The sequence below is a fragment of the Palaemon carinicauda genome, chromosome 40 (assembly GCF_036898095.1).
Source record: "Palaemon carinicauda isolate YSFRI2023 chromosome 40, ASM3689809v2, whole genome shotgun sequence".
NCBI classification, from domain to species: Eukaryota; Metazoa; Arthropoda; class Malacostraca; order Decapoda; family Palaemonidae; genus Palaemon; species Palaemon carinicauda.
In genome coordinates, this window is record NC_090764.1 from 15,344,264 (window position 1) to 15,363,788 (window position 19,525).

At 51.4% G+C, this 19,525-nt stretch overlaps 1 protein-coding gene across 3 annotated transcripts in view; it reads left to right on the forward strand.

Annotated features, from left to right (window-relative positions):
- LOC137631544 (EEF1A lysine methyltransferase 1) overlaps positions 1 to 19,525 on the forward strand; it is a 53,294-nt gene that overhangs the window by 11,524 nt on the left and 22,245 nt on the right. The window lies entirely within an intron of this gene.

Sequence of the window (19,525 nt, forward strand, 5' to 3'; positions counted from 1 at the left end):
TACCACTCCCATTCACACACCTGTGATTTAGTCACTTTACTTTTGGCTCAGATCGAGAGCGGTTGTTTCCTCTCTCCCTCCTCGCCTATTCTGGACTGCCATTAATTTTTGTCTTTTAACTTACTTTTCTTATACTTGTATATATATGAAAACATTCTTAATGTTTATGTATATATATGTGTATAGAAATGTGGTAAGTTTCCTTTTCAGTGTTTGTGCTGTGTGTGTGATACATATACGACAACGACACATGCGTATTAGCAAGGCCAGCACAGTTCCACTTCGTGGGGAACGACCTCTCCCTCTCTGGTCCATCGGTCTTCCCGTCGGCATATATCCGTTAATTCGGCCGCCGCAGGGGAATTGTCATCGCCTGGACTCTCTTCATTCAACTATGTCTTCGCCTCTCCTTTTTTCCTACGGAAAACATGGATTTTTGAGCGAAGGGAATGGGTCCTCTCAAAGTTTGACTACGGCCTTTCTCTTGTCGAGGTCGTTCACCTTTACGACAACAGCGTACTATTGGGGAAACTCCTTTCCCGTGCATGGGTTAGGTTGCTCTTCCGATTGTTTGTCTCAATTATTTTTAAGAGAAATTAATATTGTATTTTAACTTTTCAGCTTTTCTCCGTGGGGAACACTTCCCTTCAGAGGATCGGTAGTTCTCACTATTAGTGATTTTTCTTAGCTGATTTAGATAATTATAATTCTGTTTTATTACAGTTTCTCTGCTCCCCCCTTCTCCCGTGGATGTTGACTGGGGAAGGAAGGGCGCAATATTTAATTTTTATGTTGTTCCCTCGGGGTTCCTCTTCGGAGTTCTCCCTGGGGAATTTGTTAAATAATTAATTTTATTGTCAGCGCAATACTTATTTTATGTGGTTCCTCCGGTGTTCCTCCCTAGGGAATTTCTGTTAAATAATTAATTTTATTATTTTTCCCAGTTAACTATGCAGTTTCTCTTCGTTTGACTAAGAGTGCCAATGAAGCATTGTTCTGTTCATGCCTGGAGAATCTGCTGTCACTGCCGTCCCTCAGAGGACGTCGTCATGGGCGTCCTCACTTCTCTTAGAAGTACTCCCGTGACAACATGACCAGCACTTCAGATTATCTTAGAACGATAAAGGAGGTTCGCCTCCAGGGGTTGGACAACTTCCCTTCCGAGGGAAGTTTCCTCCCCAGGTGTGAGGTTGTTTCTCCCTTCAGAGGGAGAACATCCCACATCTTAATAAATTCATAGTCTCCGACTGCTGTTGCTGCCTTCGCCCAGACTTCTCTCCCCCCTTGCTAGGTTTCTCTTCCTTCAGGGGCAGAGCACAGTCTTGGCAAGTCTCTTCAACGAAGTGTTCACCTCCCTCGTTCGCGAGAGAGGCCACTCATAGAGAATCTTCTTCAGAGGATCGCTACTGTTAAAGGTCAGCTTGCTGATCCACTGGCCCTCAATGGGCATTCTTCTAGTCTCTTCTACGAAGTGTTAACCTCTCTCGTTCACGAGAGAGGCCACTCATAGAGACTCCTCTTCGGAGGATCGCTACTGTTAAAGGTCAGCTTGCTGATCCACCGGCCCTCATGGGTGTCTTCAATTCTCTTCTACGAAGTATTCACCTATCTCTTTCGCGAGAGAGGCCACTCATAGAGACACCTCTTCGGAGGACCAAGCAGACCTATCAGCGCAGCGCCCTTTGATCGTCCTGCCGGTTGACCTACCGATCTACCAGCGCAACCTTGTGCTGCAACGTAGTCCTTTGGAGTTCGGTCCTGGACTCTGACACAGACCTTTTTTACGGTCCCCATCGGTGGATGCTCGCCCTTCCAAAGGGCACATCCAAGTTCCTGATTATCCTGCCAGCTGACATACCGATCTACCAGCGCAACCTTGTGCTGCAACGTAGTCCTTTGGACTTTGGTCCTGGACTCCGCCACAGACCTTTTTTACGGTCTCCATCGGTGGATGCTCGCCCTTCCAAAGGGCACATCCCAGTTCCTGATCGTCTGGCCAGCTGACCTACCGATCTACCAGCGCAACCTTGTGCTGCAACATAGTCCTTTGGACTTCCGTCCTGGACTCTAACGCAGACCTGTTTAAGGTCCCCATCGGTGGATGCTCGCCCTTTTTAAAGGGCACATCCCAGTTCCTGATCGTCCTGCCACTGGTCGTCCTGCCAACCTACTAGCGCTACCTTCGCGCGCGCGCTCTATGATAGTCTTGTGCGCGCGAGTGTCGACGATCTTCCGCGCACGGGTGCCGATGGTCTCCCGCGCGCGCCAATAGTCTTCCCCACGCGTGTGCCAACAGTTTTGTAAGCACACGCCAACAGTCTTGTAAGCACACGCGCCAACAGTCTTGCACGCGTGCGCGCCGACGATCTACTGCGCGTGGGCGGCAATGGTCTCCCGCGCGTGCCCCGATGATTTTCCACTCACGCCAACGATCTTCCGCGCACGGGCACCGATGGTTTCCCGCGTGCTCTAGCGCCAATGTTTTTGCGCGCGCCGACGATCTTCAGCGCGCTTGCCCCAATGGTCTCCCGCGCATGCCCCAATGGTCTCCCGCGCATACCCCAATGATTTTCCGCTCGCGCCAACGATCTTACGCGCGCGGGCACTGATGGTCTCCCGCATGCTCTAGCGCCAATGTTCTTGCGCGCGCCGACGATCTTCAGCGCGTTTGCCCCAATGGTCTCCCGCACGCACCGATGATTTTCCGCGCGAGCGCCAATGCTCTTGCGCGCGCGCCAATAGTATTACACGCGCCAATAGTCTTGCACGTGCGCGTGGCAACAGTTCCGCGCGCGCAGGCCTACTTTCTTCCCAAGGGTCTCCCGCGCGTGTGCGCGCCGACTTTCTTCCGCGCACGGGCGCCGATGGTCTCCTGCACGCACGACAACAGTCTTGCGCGCGCGTGAGCTCACCAACAGTCTACCGCACACGCGCGCCAACGGCCTTCGCGCGCTCGCACTCCAATAATCTTGAGTGCACGCACGCAGCCTTCCGCGCATGCCGAGGATCTTCTGCGCGCAGGCGCCGATGGCCCTCCACACACGCGTGCCAACAGTCTCCACGTAGTACTCTCACGCACGCGCCAATGCACCCACCATTGCACAACCAGTCACACACTTCAGCGTATTCTAGGGAGAATGCACAAAAGTACACAGTGCCTTACTGCGCGTCAGCGCTCTTTCTCACTTTCCTGCGCAGTTATGGTCCCGGATCCAATGCGCCAGCTCTTGCCAAAGAGTCAAGGCTCGCAAATCCAATACACCAGCTCTTGCCCAAGAGCCAGCGCTTGCCTGCTCTCCAGGCAGATATTAAGCACCAGCATCATCCTGTGTACCATCGCTCCAGTACTCTCCTACACACTCGCGCAATAGTCAGTAAAAATGAACAAAACTTTTTGGACAGGTCACCATTGCCCCATTCCTCCCTGCAAACACATAAACATTGCCACCGGGGAAAGAGGAATAAGGCTTCACAGAAGGATTCAAGATCCCGAAGATTCCATCCTACAAGAGGAATCGAAACAGGAAATCCTTGGTCCCTGTCTCTTCTGAAGTTTCTTTTTCCTTGACAGACCACCGTCAGCAAACAGGAAAGCATCAACAGACTGATCTCTAGATCACTGTTGGCTGATGGCTAGTTCACAGTTTACTGATCGCTAGTTCACCTATCACCAGATCGCCAATTGCTAGCTCAATGCTGATCTTTGACCTCTAGTCCCTCCAATGACTAATAATCTCCAATTGCTAGTGTTTCCAATTACCGATTGCTAGTCAATAACCAATCATCAGCTTACTGATCACTAGATCATCGATGGGCAGCTCATCTTTCTTCAATCATTGAACTCATCTCGCTGGTCTCTGACCAGCCCATCTTCAGCTTGCTCATCTCTGACCAACCGGGGGGGACCATAATCAGCTTGCTGATCTCGAACTCACCATCGGCTCACAGACCACCGATTCATCGGTCATCGGCAACTTGCCAGCAGTTCGTGACTTGAACTTACTAGTCAACCGCTTCCTGTAGTTCCTAGATCAGAAGGTATACAACATACTTCTCACTATTGGCCGTTCGCCATCACACTAAAGTGATCGGCAAACGTTCGACAACCCTCATCAACGGCTTGCTGACAGGGAACTACAGTACTTGCGAGCACTCTCCAACTGCACAGTAACCACGATACTCAACGGTTAACCATTGATTAACATTCGCCAGATTGATTCTATTCTAAGGAATAGCATCAATCCCATTAGGGCGCATGGTAAGGCTAAGCGTTGCCTTCCTTCTGTTAGTTAAAGAAATTCTCTCTCAGAGAAGAATTCTTACATTGGGTATCGCGCCTGATCCTTTACGACACGAGTCAAGACTCCAGCGTCGACAATCTTCCATGCAAAAGGATCAGCAAGGAGCTGTCCCTTTGGGTGGATGTCCATACCATGTTGGATTTCGAACAAGGGCTAAAACCTCAGGTCTTCTTTTGCATACTGGACCTAAAGGACACTTACTCCCAGGTCCAAACCATCCATCTAGGAAGGTTGGAAGATTCAGTCTAGACAAACAAGAAACACCAGTTCAGAGCACTCTGCTTCGGTCTTTCCACTACACCCATCCTGGTCTCACAGGATCGGCTTCTGTCTCCTCTCTTTCGGGACGACTGACTGACCTTAGCAGACTCAGTGGCAACCTTGCATTAACACTGGAACTTTTGAAGTCTTTTTACCAAGATCCAGTGATCAGGGTAAACCTACGGAAGTCTTCCCTATTTCCCTTCCAGAAGACTGGTGTACCTGGGAATGATTCTAGACACCAATCTCCACAAAGCCTTTTCGAAATGAGAACGACTCCCATTCCAAGAGACTTGAGTCGGGAAAAAGAAGAAAGGAGGGACCATAGTGCTGCACCACACAACCTCAGCCCTCTGGACAGAGCCCGAAAGTACCTTCACTTAAATCTCTTAAGAGATGAAGGCCAACTTTCCGGTTCTTCAGCAGCCTTATCGGTCCCTTACAGACCACTCAGTGATGTGATGGAAGACACACCACACACCACATAGAGACTCACATCGACAAGCAAGAAGGAACTTGCTCGTACCCTCTTCTCATCTAATAGTATACTATAAACAATAAGATGGGCCAAAGTCCGTTCGGTACCACTATCAGTCCGCTTCATTTCAGACTGGAAGAACATGCTTGCCAACAATCTGTGCACATCATCTCAGATAAGGTATACCGAATGGACTTTGGATCGCCATGTAGCCAACAAAGTCCCAACTTTACGAGGTCCTCCAACTAGGAGGTCTGTTCGCAACGCTCCTGAATCTCAAGCTGCCATTGCTCACCAGCCCTAGACCCCAAGGCTCTCTGGCAACAACGGTGGGTACAACAATGACGTTTACGTCTCGTCCCTGTTTTATCTGGAGAAGGGCACTCAAGAAGGCTAGAACATTGGTCAACCTCTCAAGGCCTCTCCTAGCTCCGCTATGGAATTATGCAGAACGGTCTCCAAACCTTTTGCAGCTCTAGATAGAGTCTCCAAGAGAACCCTCTCCACATCACAGACAACCCACGTCGAAACCTACCACAAGCTATAGCTTTGCTATAATTATACGCCTGAAGACTACCCAATACTTCTTTGCGAAAAGGTTGTCTAGATATCTGAGGAATTCCTCAGCATCAGTCTACCAGGCAGTATAATGTCTTGTGTGGTTGGTGTCATGTGAAAGTGTGTCTCTTCACTCGATACCTCGATTCCAGCAATAGCGGAATCCTTGAGTATATACAAGAGGAAAAGACCCCCTATTTAGTTCCGACAGGTAAAGATGATCACTCAACCTTGATCCTTCACCTTCAAACTGAAAGAAAGGGACACCCTCTCATTGTTAGACTTTTCCTAACTCATATGGACTTACAACTTGCCTTTCCCCAGTCAGAATTGAGACCTTCCTCTCGGAGCATGGTTCAAATCTCCGATCCCTAAAGGGACCTCCTTATGTTCCACTTCACCAGGCAACAATTTTCTCCTGATTTCTAGAACACAATGTTCCTACACACTCGGACAGCAACCATACGAGTCAAGGAACTTCATGGTCTCTCTTTCGACATCGCCCATTATTGGGCAGGGCGAAAGACAATGTTCAGTTTCGTCCCTGAGTATGTCGCCAGACACAGTCTCCAGAGGTGACGGATACTACACAAGTCTCAACTCGGTATCGGACGATCCAGGTCATCCGTTACTGTACCCAGGGTAAGGTATGAGACTTTACCTAAAGAAAACGGCAACAGCCTGCCCTGGTCACTTCTCTTGTCAGCACTGGAAGAAACTAGAGAAGGATCACCGAAACATCATCTCTACATGACGACTCACAGTGTCAGGGGCATAACTATGCCCCTGGTCCTTCTTAACAGATTACTCTGTGACTTTGCAATAGTCTGAGTATGGAAGGGACAGAAAGAAGTCTAAGATGGATTTTTTGGGTTCCAAGTCTTCCCCTTTTTTTTTTTTTTGCCATTGGTGCTCAGACTTCTGTGTCTTCTGTTTCCCCTGTGAGGGAAAGGCAGAAGAAGGAAGGTGGCCCCCCCCTCCCAAGGGGGTAAGCTTCAGGAGAGCTGGACTTTTCATCTTCCCTCCACTGGAGGTGAAGGGCCCTGCCCTACCTCATGTATTGATCATGACTGCTGATGACGACAACAACTCCTCCATTGGCCTTCATTGGATATCAAAGGTATTCCTTCAACAGAGAAGTTCCTTCAATCATTAGTGTTCTCTAGATCTTCCAAGGCTGCCTCCATGCAGAATGGGCTCTTGATGTCAAGGCTGCTGTTCCTTCTCAGCCGAAGGAAGTCACTATTGAGTTTTGATCCTAGTCTTCTGGAGTGTCGCCTACATTACTATAATATCACTGACTTCGCCTGTTGACAGGTGAAAGAAGAGTCCTCGTTCTCTGCTACTGAGCCTTGGATAGTGTCACACCTACCAAAGTTGGGGAAAAGCAAGCGGCCTAAGTCATTTCAGACTTCTTTAGTCCCTCTTTACGTCAGTGTGAAAGAGTTAGGGCGCTTCATCAAGATGATGAAAACTCTCCTACAAAAGGTGGTAGTAAGACTCTCCCTTCTTTGGGTAGTAACCATATGAGATCGAGGCATAAAGGATGAGAAGAAGAATCCTTCAGAGAGAATCGTCCTAGATCTGTGAGACCTTCATCACCCGAGTCTTCCCCGCATGTTCGATCGTCTTTATATGCAAGACTTCCACACACTAATTCTTCACCCATTAGCTCTTTGTGTATACACTCACCAGCTGAGAGCTTATCACAGGAAAATTGTCTTTGCGTGCCAGATCCTGGCAAGTTAGGTCTATGTGCGTACGATCTCATAAGCATACACGATCCTCCATGTTCACATGATTTTCATTAAGTACACAATAACCTGCCGCTTCCTTAAAATTTGGCTGATGTTTCTAGGAAATCACACACTTTATCCCCTTCATGCACTACTGATGAGCATGATCAGTCTTCACAACAGACATCTTCACATTCAGAGCACTATCAGTCTAAGTCTTCAAGTGTACCAGCATGCACAAGGTTCATGCTCCTGGTCTCCCTGGGATAGTTTCCCTCACATTAGATTGCTCCTTATTAGTGTCACTTGCTATTGGCACAAAGAGACGAAGAACTTGATTAGTGGCCTTCCTGGCGCCCTTCAGAGGTACAGTGACCTTCCGTGTAATTTACGGCTTAAGCAGTGTTGAAAGAGACCTCCAGGTATATGAGTGAAACCAGTCCCATTGCTAGGACATGGGCAGGTTATTGTTCTGGGTTTGGTGATAGGGCTCGATTGGAAACGTGCTAGCCCCTATGATTTACAGTCTGAATCATTTGAGACTTCTCCAGCCCCTAGAGAGGAAGAGTCCGGGAACACTTTGGACTCAGCTACACTTGATGCTGGATCAGCTCCAGGGGAAGCCGAGAGTTTTAAGGAACCTGAACTCTTAACTACCTACAAGGTCTGAGTTTAGGAATCCTGCGATTGGGTTTTCAGCCAGTTAAAACGGGAACTTCCTCCCACCTATGGATGTCTCCTTTGTAAAAGACAAAGGTTTGTTTGTTCCAACACGGAGTACTTACCTCGAACTACTTTCTTAGGAGTATCTGGGATCTCCTCCCAACCGACCAGAATTTTGTGTAGTTAACCCTACTCCCGTTTTCTATGCGGGGGAACCTCTGGCGGAGTGATACGCGCCATGAGGCAACCCGGGGTCAGAGAGCGTGCTCGTTCAGGCTCCAGTAAGTTTCTGGTCGCGTCGTGGATAACATCTCAACGCGCTCTCCTTACCCAGTGCGACCCTTTGTGTCCCACGCTGTCCCTACGTAGTCCCATTGTGTTCATTCCATACCCTTTCCTACCCCTTCCCTCTGTGTTCCTGTGTCTCGCGGTGCCTTGCTAGTTCATTATGGAGCATCCCCGTCGTTGTCCCGGGCCTATGGCCGGTAAATCTTGTGGGGCTTTCCTATCTAAGCCGAAGGTCGACCCTCACTCCTTGTGTTCATCGTGTAGGGGCAGCGTTTGTTCCCCTACCGACACGTGTCCGGAGTGCAAGTCCTTGAACGAGGTGCAGTGGGTGCGCAACAGCACCAAGAAGAAGAAGGCGTCCAAGAGGTCGCCTAAGAAGCTGAACATCTCCTCGCCGCTTGCTTCACCCGATGCCTCTTCGGATAGAGCTTCTCACCCGTCTTCCCCTGCCCAGAGTAGGGGATGAGGTAAGTCCCGTAGGGGAGCTTTGACCCAGCAGACAGCCTTCAGACCATCCTACTCGAGCTCCAGGAGGGGACGCTCTGGCCGCGTCTCTCGAAGGAGGTAGGAGGGGAGGCCCCCTACTCCTGCCGATGCCTCAAACAATTTTGGCAAGCATGGCAGGACCACGGAGCGGATCCGTGGACCGTAGCAGTAATAAAGGAGGGATACAGGTTGCCCTTCCTAGTGGACCCGCTTCCTCTGATCCCAGATCAACAGGCGGAGTGGTTGGCACCCAAGGACCCCTTGAGAATAGCAGCGTTGCAGGGGGAAGTTTCGGCAATGCTGGCGAAAGGTGCAGTAGAACCCAGGCCCGGGACTCTACAGCAGGCTCTTCTGGTGGAGAAAGCGACAGGGGGCTGGAGACCGGTTATAGACCTCTCAGCCCTCAACAAATTCGTGTGCAAGACCTCTTCAAGATGGACACCCCGAAATCGGTCCTAGCGGCCTTGAGGGAGGAGGACTTCATGATGTCCATAGACCTCAAGTACGCCTACTTCCAGGTCTCTGTCCATCCCTCCAGCAGGAAGTACCTAAGGGTGAAATGGGGTACCCAGACGTTGCAGTTCAGAACCCTCTGCTTCGGACTGTCGACAGCTCCTCAGGTCTTCACGAGGGTCTTCACAACGGTTTCAGCCTGGGCACACGAACAGGGCATCCGCCTGATTTGGTACCTAGACGACTGGTTGTTGCTTTCAGAATCAGAGGAAGCACTGAAGGAGCAAGGCGTGAAGCTCCTGCGGTTCTGCAACTTCTTGGGTATCATCATCAACCCGGAGAAGTCTCAGCTGATACCCTCCACCAGGATGACCTACCTAGGGATGGTCCTAGACTCCCGGTTGGCGAGAACCTTCCCCTCCGCGGAGAGACTGGACAACCTAGAACAGATACTCCGGCCCTTCCTGTCGGGCCAGCCCAGGAGAGCCAAGGACTAGCAAAGACTGATAGGCCACCTCGTGTCATTGGAGAAGCTAGCCCCCCAGGGGAGGCTCAAGCTCAGGGGCATGCAGTGGAACCTGAAAGAGCTCTGGAACCAGGGGGACTCCCCGCACAAGGTAGTCCCGGTGTCCCCGGAGACGAAGGAAGTCCTGGAATGGGGGCTCGTCAGAACGAACACCCTCAAGGGAATGCCCTTCGCAGCCGACCCCCCGGAGATGCTGCTGTTCACGGACGCATCCAAGGAGGGTTGGGGTGCCCATCTACTCGACAAAACAGCAAAAGGAAAATGGGAAGTCGAGGAGACGAACCTGCACATAAACGTGCTGGAGATGATGGCCGTACAAAGGGCATGCCGGGAGTTCGTCCTTCTACTCCGAGGAAACACCGTGGCCCTGATGTGCGACAACGCCACGGTGGTGGCCTACGTGAAAAAGCAGGGAGGGCTGAAGTCGAGGGAGCTGTGCAATCTCACAACGGAGTTCCTGGAATGGGCAGAGGAGGAACAGATCAAAGTCACAGCCAGATTCATCCCCGGAAGGAAGAACGTCCTAGCCGACGGCCTCAGCAGGATGGGCCAAGTGGTGGGTTCCAAGTGGTCTCTACACCCGGAAGTGGCCGAGACCCTCATCCTGAAGTGGGGCTCTCTGGTGATAGACCTCTTCACCACGAGACTAAATGCACAGTTCCCCGTGTTCTGTTCTCCTGTGCCAGATCCAACAGCAGCGTTCGAGGACGCCTTCCAACACCCTTGGGACAACCTCGACGTTTACGCCTTCCCCCTTTTCAGGATGCTCAGACAGGTCTGCAACAGGGTGAGACGGGCGGACAGCCTGTGGATGACTTTGGTAGCGCCCTGGTGGCCGGAGAGAGAATGGTTTGCAGACCTAAAGGAACTGGCACGCCTTCCTCCTTGGCCTCTTCCGGACAGACCAGACCTTCTCTGGCAGCCTCACTTCCAAAGGTTCCACGAAAACCCTCGGTCCTTCCGCCTTCACGCGTGGAGGTTATTGAGCATCTCCTGAGGAAGGAAGGATATTCATCGAAGACCGCAGCGAGGATGTCAGGGTACCTGAGACGTTCGTCAGCCGCGGTATACCAGGCGAAGTGGGCTACCTTTACGAAGTGGTGCTCCTCGAAGAACATCAAGCCGTTAAGGGCCTCCATTCACGAGATAGCAGAATTCCTGGTCTATCTCAGGGACGAAGTGGGCTCGTCCATCCCAGCCATTAAGGGAATCCGGGCGGCGTTGGGCCAAGTCTTCCTCCTAAAAGGCATTGACCTAGGTTCTTCCAGACAGATCTCGATGCTCATCAAGAGCTTCGAGCAGTCGTGTTCCCCCCAGGCCGCTAGAGTGCCCCAGTGGGATGTGGCTAGAGTACTGAAGATGCTTTCGGAACTGCCCTTCGAGCCGGTCAAGGACATCCTAGATAAGGAATTTACCCTCAAGATGGACTTTCTCTTAGCCCTGGCATCGGCCAAAAGAGTGAGTGAGATTCATAGTCTGTCGTATGAGGTCTCACACTCTAAGGGCTGGAAAGAAGCTACCTTCAGGTTCTTACCCGCCTTCATAGCCAAGACTCCGAATCCAGCGGTTTGGGACCCTAGGTTTGAGGGCTTCTCAGTGCCAGCTATCCCGCGGTCGGATAACCCAAGGGACTTGCTTCTGTGCCCTGTCAGAGCGGTACGCAAGTACCTAGAGAGGATGGCCAACCGTCGCCCTGAGATCAAGAGTCTGTTCGTCTCCTCAGGACTGGTGAAGAAGCCGGTCTCCAAGAATACGATCTCCTTCTGGCTGCGACAGGTGATCATAAGGGCATACAGCAGCTCAGGGGTCTCTCTTCCAGGAAAGCCTAGACCCCACGACATTAGGGTCCTGAGTACTTCGTTGGCCTTTGAAAGGAACATGGCAGTGGGCCAGATCCTGAGAGCAGGTACATGGTCCAGACAATCTACCTTTACGGCTCATTACCTTAAGGATTGTTCGAGGAAATGCTTGGACGGGTTCTCGTTCGGTCCCATCATTTCCGCGCTCCAAAAGATTTAAAGTGTAGCTGCGGGTGGTAAGTCCAAGAGACACAGGTTCCTTCCTTACCCCTTTTCCACCTTCCCCTACATGACCCTTAATTCCTTCACCTGCCATGGGACACGTCTGTCAGTGAAAGAATACAGCGCCAAGGATTTGTTGCAGAGGTGAGTTACTTAGACACTCTAAGATAGTGTTTTTGCGCAGTTTTCCCTATTTTCTCGTTTTTCTCTTGGGTCAGCAGAACCTAGCCTCCTATCTAGGTTCCCTTATTTCCCTGCGTTCAACGGTCTCTAGGTCCAGAAGGCCACTCCCACCTCCTAAGGCATAAGTCTCTTAGGAAAGTAGTTCGAGGTAAGTACTCCGTGTTGGAACAAATCACAAATTTTAAGTAATTTGTATTTTTCCTAACAGTACTGTACTTACCTCAAACTACTTTCGGGTATGGTGTACTTACCTCAAACTACTTTCGGGTATGGCCCTCCCATCCTGCCCCGAGTGCCTTACAGGACTACCTAGAAACCTTCTACCAAAACTTACTGGTGACCCAGACCTGAACGAGCACGCTCTCTGACCCCGGGTCGCCTCATTGCGCGTATCACTCCGCCAGAGGTTACCCCGCATAGAAAACGGGAGTTGGGTAATTTACACAAAATTCTGTTCGGTTGGGAGGAGATCCCAGATACTCCTAAGAAAGTAGTTCGAGGTAAGTACTGTTAGAAAAAATACAAAATACTTGAAATTTGTGATATTTGTACCGGAACAAATGACGAATTTGGAGGTAATGCCTTTCAGACTACATATGAGTTATCATATGCAAAGTGTTTCACCATCTTGAAATCAGGGTTTATAACACACATGGCCCCAAAATTGCTGCGCATGTTAATGTTACTTATCTTTGAACAGCTTCCATTTCAATATGTTACTGTAGTTTTAGAATTGTGTACCTTCCTGGGTATATGGAAGTCTTTGCATAGTAATGTTTTTTGCCTTTTACCTTGCTGCCCTAAAATATTTCTTATCCATTTCGAGTTCCAACTGCCCTTAAATATTGTATACTACACATTTCTGTATATATTTTTCCTGATGTCAGATTCTTAGTAGTAGCTAGTCAAATCTTGAAACAGTATTGTGCATTTCCCTTATGCCTCTCTCTTGCTCTTGATAGGTAGTTTCCTTTAGGAGCTAACTGACCTTGTGTCAAGAATGTTACATGCATTTTTAGTAATTTAAATACAGTACAGTACTGTAATAGCTCGTCATATGAGCTTCCGAGATACGAACAGCCTCCGAGCAAAATTTTGCATTGAGATACAAGCACAACATTGTGATACAAGCATGCTAACTTTAGATGGGCTCTACGCCCACATCACTTGTTCAGTTCACAGGGTCGATGATTTCTGTAAACATCTGTGTTGTGTGTGCGTTATTTATGTAATTTTTACTGTATTCATTAACATTCTTTGGAATAAGTGATGGGTCCTAAGAAAGCGAGTAGTAAGGTTGTTAGTGAGGAGAAAAAAATGTGATGCCCGAACTCGGGGTTCAGGAGAGGGAGTTGCCTCCCATAGCGAGGCAGCTCCTCCTCCTCCCCCGGGGGAGGATTTAATTATTAATTTGTGTACTAATGATTTGTTTCAGCTTTGGTCTTCCTTGGGGCTTGAGGGTTTGCCCTCCAAGGAAGCCTTGTTTGACATGATCCGGTTGGGTGCCGCTGTCAAACAATCGCCGACTTTGGCAGAGGTTGATCCTCTGTCTATTGTCGACGTTGTTGTGGCAGAGGCTTCCGATGCGGTATCTCCGACCTCTGCACCTGATCAACCTGTTGTAGCTGTAGGCTTAGTTTCTCCCTCTGCTCATCCTTTGAGGGAGGAACTAAGTCCAACAGTCTCTCCTGCCGGTGATTCTCCCCCTCGGGGGAGTTCACTCACAGAGACTCCTCTTCGGAGAACTGATGACGGTCAGCTCGCTGACCTTATGGCCCCCAGAGGGCGCATCCGGCGTAAAGCTCGCCTTTCTCTTCGCCGGAGAGGCCTTCCTTCACCTCACAAGGGTGTGATGAGGCGCCTCTTCGGTTCATCGTCTCCGCCGCAGAGGAGCCTCGCCATCGTTCTCCGACTTTCCCAGCTACAACCCTGGACCTCTCTGCGGATCGTTCGTGATCCCCTTCGGTGGAAGGTCGTCCTTACAAAGGACACGTCGACCTTCCACCCGTCAGACCTGCTGACCTGCCGTCGCCGTTCCTGGCTGCTGATGCGCTGTGGGCGCCGACACATCCTGTTGTTGTGAGACAGGCAACGGTCCCTTCGGGGCAACAAGGGCGTATGCGCAAGTTGGCGCATACGTCCCTTACGCGCCAGTGCTCACCTGCGCGCAAGGGCTCATCTACTGCCGACGATGCTCCTGCAGAAGTGCGCCAGTACTCTCTTGCGCGCTAGCTCTCTCCGCGCCAACGATCTCCTGCGCGCCCACGATCTTCTGATCTGGGCGCAGTAGGGAAGTTGAATACTTCCCCTGCTCGTCAGCGCTCGCCAACGCGCCGTCAATCTCCACCTGCGCGCCATCCCTCTCCAGCACGCCTTCGTGCGCAGCCTCCTACTCGCGCCCACAAGGATGCGCATGCGCGCCCTGCGCACCCACGCCCATTTCCCCAGCCTGATGTGCGCACTCATGCACGGCCGCGCACAAGAGATGTCTCTCCTGCATGCGCGTGCCCAACGGTATCATCGCCCGCACGGGCTCTTCATCCTGACCCTGCGCGCACGCGAACATTCACCCTCGCGAGCGCGCAATCTTCCTTCTGCGCACCCTCTGCTGTCTCCGGCTCGCGCTCCTACGCGCCATCGCTCGCCCGCATGCACCACGCCCTCGCGCGCACCCTCGCCATTGCCCTCGCGCGCCAACAGTCTCCCGCGCACGACCCAGGGTATTCCCCACCGAGCGAGCACAAGCGCGCTCCCCAGTGCGATCGCCAATACGGGGGGTATTGGCGATCGCACTGGGGAGCGCGCTTGTGCTCGCGAGGCTGCAGGACAACGCGCGGCAAGGTCGTCATCGCTGCACACACACACACACCCCCGCAAGCGCAGAACAGCGCGCTCGCCGGCAGGGGGGAAGGTTCCAGAAAGGTCCAGGGACATTTCTTCTCCATCATCATCTTCTTTTCAGGCGAACCCCCATTTGGTAACTCCTCCCAGGGATCGGTCGATCCCTTTCCTTCCAGGGGGAGTATCTGACAGCGCAGCCGTCAGCCAGCAGCCTTGGTTTGGGACACTGGTCAGAGCGGTCGTGCAGGCATTTAAGCCTGTTCTCTCTGACCTGGGCCACAAATCCTTAGCAGCTTCTACTCCCCTGAAGAGGAAAAGAGGAGTTTCAAACGTGGTAACTTCTCTGAGGGCAAAGCTGACTCCTCGTAAGTCCTTGAGGCAGGCCTTCTCACCCCCCCAGACTTTTTCTCCCTCCCCTTCGTACGAAGACTTCCCGTCCTCAGGGGAGTCACGTGAGGTGAGGCGTTCCCCCATCGCACCAATGAGGGAAACCCCACCTCGCGCTGGAAAGTCTTCTCGGGTAGGGGTGGAGAAGAGCCTACCACTCCAAGACTGTACCAAAGTCTTCATCAAGACTTAGACCAGAGTCAGCCAGTCACTCGGAGAACGTCCGCGGGGGGATTCCCCCCAAGAAGAGCTTTTGGGGACAGGAGACTTCGCTGCTAGTCCTTCAGGAGGAGAGCTGCAGGAGTCAGAACACGCGTTCTGGCAGGTTCTGACCCTTATGAGGAATCTCAATGGGTTTGCTGACCCAGAGATTCCTCCTCGTAAGGGCAAAGACACGGTCTTGGACTGAGTCTTTGGGACTCAAAAACCCTCGAAGGCCAGTGCGGCTTTGCCCTGGTCTCAAGGGGTCAAGAGTGCCAGAGACAAGATCGGAGTCCAGCTCTCCGAGCTTGCCTCCTCCAGCCGATCCAGCATCGGCAACAAGCTCCTCCCACCTCCTCGTGTCCAACAGAGGAGGTACTTCGACATCGTAGAGGAGACTTGCTTGGCTCTTCCCCTTCACCATTCGTTGGAAGAGCTTACCAGGGGAGTCCCTCTTGAGAGACTCTCCAACCGGCAGGTCTCGTTCTCGGCAATGGAGATCCTTAGCCAGGAGAAGGTGGTGAAGTGTGCCATGCAGGCCACTTCGTGGCTGGATATCTGGCTAGGGATTTTAGGTATCCTGATACGTTTGGAGGATTTATTCAAAGAAAGTACCAGGAAGGCCATGGAGACCTTTTTACTCTCGGGCACTCGCACGATCGAGTTTCTAGCCCACCAAGTCTTGAACTTGTGGGCTAACACCGTCTTGAAACGTTGAGATGCGGTGTCTGAGAGTTTCCATCAAAAGGTCCCTAATACCGAGATCAGCAGGCTCAGACATTCTTCCGTTATGGGAAAGAACTTGTTTGAGCCTAGGGACGTGGAGCAGGCCGCTGAGAGGTGGAGGAAGTCCAACCAGTACTCTCTCCTGACAGCGGATCCAGTGTCGTTGAGCTCCGTTGCCATGGGATCAGCAAGGGGGCAAGTCCTTATGGCAGAAGAACAGACCATGTTGAAGAAGGGCGCTCTCCAAGAGGTCCTTGACGGGTCTCCAGGCTTCTTCAGTCGACTCTTTCTTGTAAAGAAGGCGTCTGGAGGCTGGAGACCAGTCATCAACCTCTCGGCTCAGAACAAGTTTGTCAAGCAAACTCCGTTCAGCATGGAGACCGCAGACTCGGTCAGACTTGCAGCGGGACCGCAAGACTTCGTGTGTACACTGGATCTGAAGGACGCGTACTTCCAGATCCCAGTCCATCCGTCTTCAAGGAAATACTTAAGATTCAGCCTAGACAACAAGGTTTACCAGTTCAAGGTGCTGTGTTTCGGTCTCTCCACAGCACCACAGGTTTTCACCAGAGTGTTCACCCTAATATCGTCGTGGGCACACAGAATCGCCATACGTCTCCTCCGTTATCTGGACGACTGGCTGATCCTAGCAGACTTGAAGTCATCCCTTCTTTGACACCGAGACAAACTTCCGGGACTTTGCCAAGATCTGGGGATCATGGTAAATCTCGAGAAGTCCTCTCTGCTTCCCACTCAAAGACTGGTATACCTAGGCATGATCATAGACACCAATCTCCACAAAGCCTTCCCATCAGACGACAGAATAGCAAGGCTGAGGAAGGTCGCAAGCCCTTTCCTCAGACGAGAAGAACTTCCAGCCCAATCGTGGTTACGTCTCCTTGGTCACCTCTCATCTTTGGCTCGTCTAGTTTCCAACGGTCGCCTCAGGATGAGATCCCTCCAGTGGTGACTCAAGTCTCGGTGGAATCAGGGTTACGATTCCCCGGATGTCATGATCCCTATGGGACCTGCGGAACGGACGGACCTCCAGTGGTGGGTGACAGACGAGAACCTACGAAGAGGAGTGGATCTTCTCGTCCTCCCCCGGATTTGATGCTGTTTTCGGACGCCTCAAAGAAAGGGGGGGGGGGGGGGGGGGCACGTTCTGCACCACAGGACCTCAGGCCTGTGGTCAGAATCAGAAAAGTGCCTCCATATAAATCTAGAGATGAAGGCCGTTTTCCTGGCCCTTCAACAGTTCCAACAATACCTGGCGGGTCACTCTGTGGTGGTGATGAGCGACAACACCACAGTAGTGGCTTACATCAACAAGCAGGGAGGTACCTTTTCAAAGCAGCTATCCCATCTCGCATTAGAGATACTGAGATGGACCGAAGTCCACTCGATTCCACTATCGGCACGTTTCATTCCAGGCAAGAGGAATGTGCTCGCTGGCAGTCTGAGCAGAGCGTCTCAGATAGTGAGTACCGAGTGGTCTTTGGATCATTAAGTAGCCAACAAAGTCCTGACTTTGTGGGGTTCCCCGACTGTGGATTTGTTCGCGACAGCGTTGAACTTCAAGCTTCCGCTGTACTGCTCCCCAGTCCCGGACCCCAAGGCGCTCTGGCAAGATGCCTTCCAACAACGGTGGGACAACATCGACGTGTACGCCTTTCTCCCGTTCTGTCTGATGAGGAGGGTGCTCAACAAGACCAGAATATCGGTTAATCTTTCAATGACCCTTATAGATCCGATATGGCATCACGCGGAATGGTTTTCCGGACCTTCTGCAACTCCTAACGGAACTTCCGAGAGAACTCCCTCCGTGACACGAGCTACTCAGACAACCACATGCCAACATCTTCCACAAAGCCGTAGCTTCGCTACGACTTCGCGCCTGGAGACTATCCAGCATCTCCTCGCTGAGAGAGGATTTTCGCAACAAGTTGCGATTAAGATGTCTGGACATCAGCGAAAGTCATCTGCATCTGTCTACCAGGCAAAGTGGAAAGTCTTCTGTGGTTGGTGTCGTGGAAGGGGTATCTCTCCACTCGATGCCACTATTCCAGCAATAGCGGAGTTCCTCGTGTATTTGGGGGAAGAAATGCGCCTTTTAAGTCTCGGCGGTGAAAGGCTATCGCTCAGCCTTAAGTCTACCCTTCAGGCTCAAAGGAGTGGACATTTCTTCCTCGCTGGAACTTTCCCTACTCATACGAAGTTATGAACTTACCTGCCCTCAGTCGGAAGTGAGACCTCCTCCATGGAACGTGGTTTGAGTTCTCAGGTCTCTTAAGAGACCTCCCTACGAACCATTATGCCAGGCTTCAGATCGCCACCTAACTTGGAAGACGGTGTTCCTACTAGCTTTGGCCTCGGCCAAGCGAGTCTGTGAACTTCATGGTCTCTCATATGACATCGCCCATTCAAGGGGATGGGGGGAGGTAACGTTCAAATTCGTCAATGAGTTTATTGCTAAGACTCAGAATCCGGGAGTGCCGGACCCTCGGTTCGACTCCTTCCAGATTTCGAGTCTTCGTTCTGTAACAGATGACCCAGACCATCTCCTACTGTGCCCAGTAAGGAGTCTGAGGCTATATCTCAAAAAAACGGCTGCAGTCCGTCCCCAGGTGCAGGCATTGTTTGTGAGCACTGGGAGGACTAAGAGGAGGGTCACCCAAAACACCTTCTCGGCATGGATTCGTAGGGTGATTCATCTGTCCCTGAATCCAGACCCTCCGTCACGTCGCCCTACAGCACATGATATCAGGGGCGTAGTTACGTCCCTGGCCTTCAAGAAAAATTTCTCAGACGCAGGTGCTTCAAGCTGGGGTGTGGAAGCGTCAGACGACCTTCACAGCCCACTACCTGCAAGACGTGACCCACAGGAGATCGATACGTTTTCTATCGGCCCTGTGGTGGCTGCACAACAGCTGGTTTAAAACCTCAGGCTCCTTAATGGACAAGTAGCAGAAGGTTGAGGGCATTGTTACCCGGTCTTAGTCTGCATGAATGAAAAGGTATGTCTGGCCCTTATTCTTTTCTTCATCCTCCCCTCTCTTGGGGAAAGCAGCATCCTGGGTTCTCTGCACAGCTGACCTCAAACCACCGCAGGTAATCCATGTTTCCTTGTGTTCCTAGTATTAAGCTAATACTGTCACGTCCCCATACCCTGACGAGGTGGTATTGAGAGAGTCCTAGCCTAAAGTTTCCATCTAAAGGACTACAGGTCAACTTCCTAGGATGAGTCACACTTATACCTTCACACACAGCTTACGTAGGCCGCATCCCTTGCGTAGCAAGGTTCTAGCGAGGTGCAGGGACTCCTTATTGTTGAGTGCTGACACACTCAGATACTGAGTCCCCGGGAAAAGCCAAAATCCAGTACTGGCTGGGACTTTCCACCCTTATTAATGGGT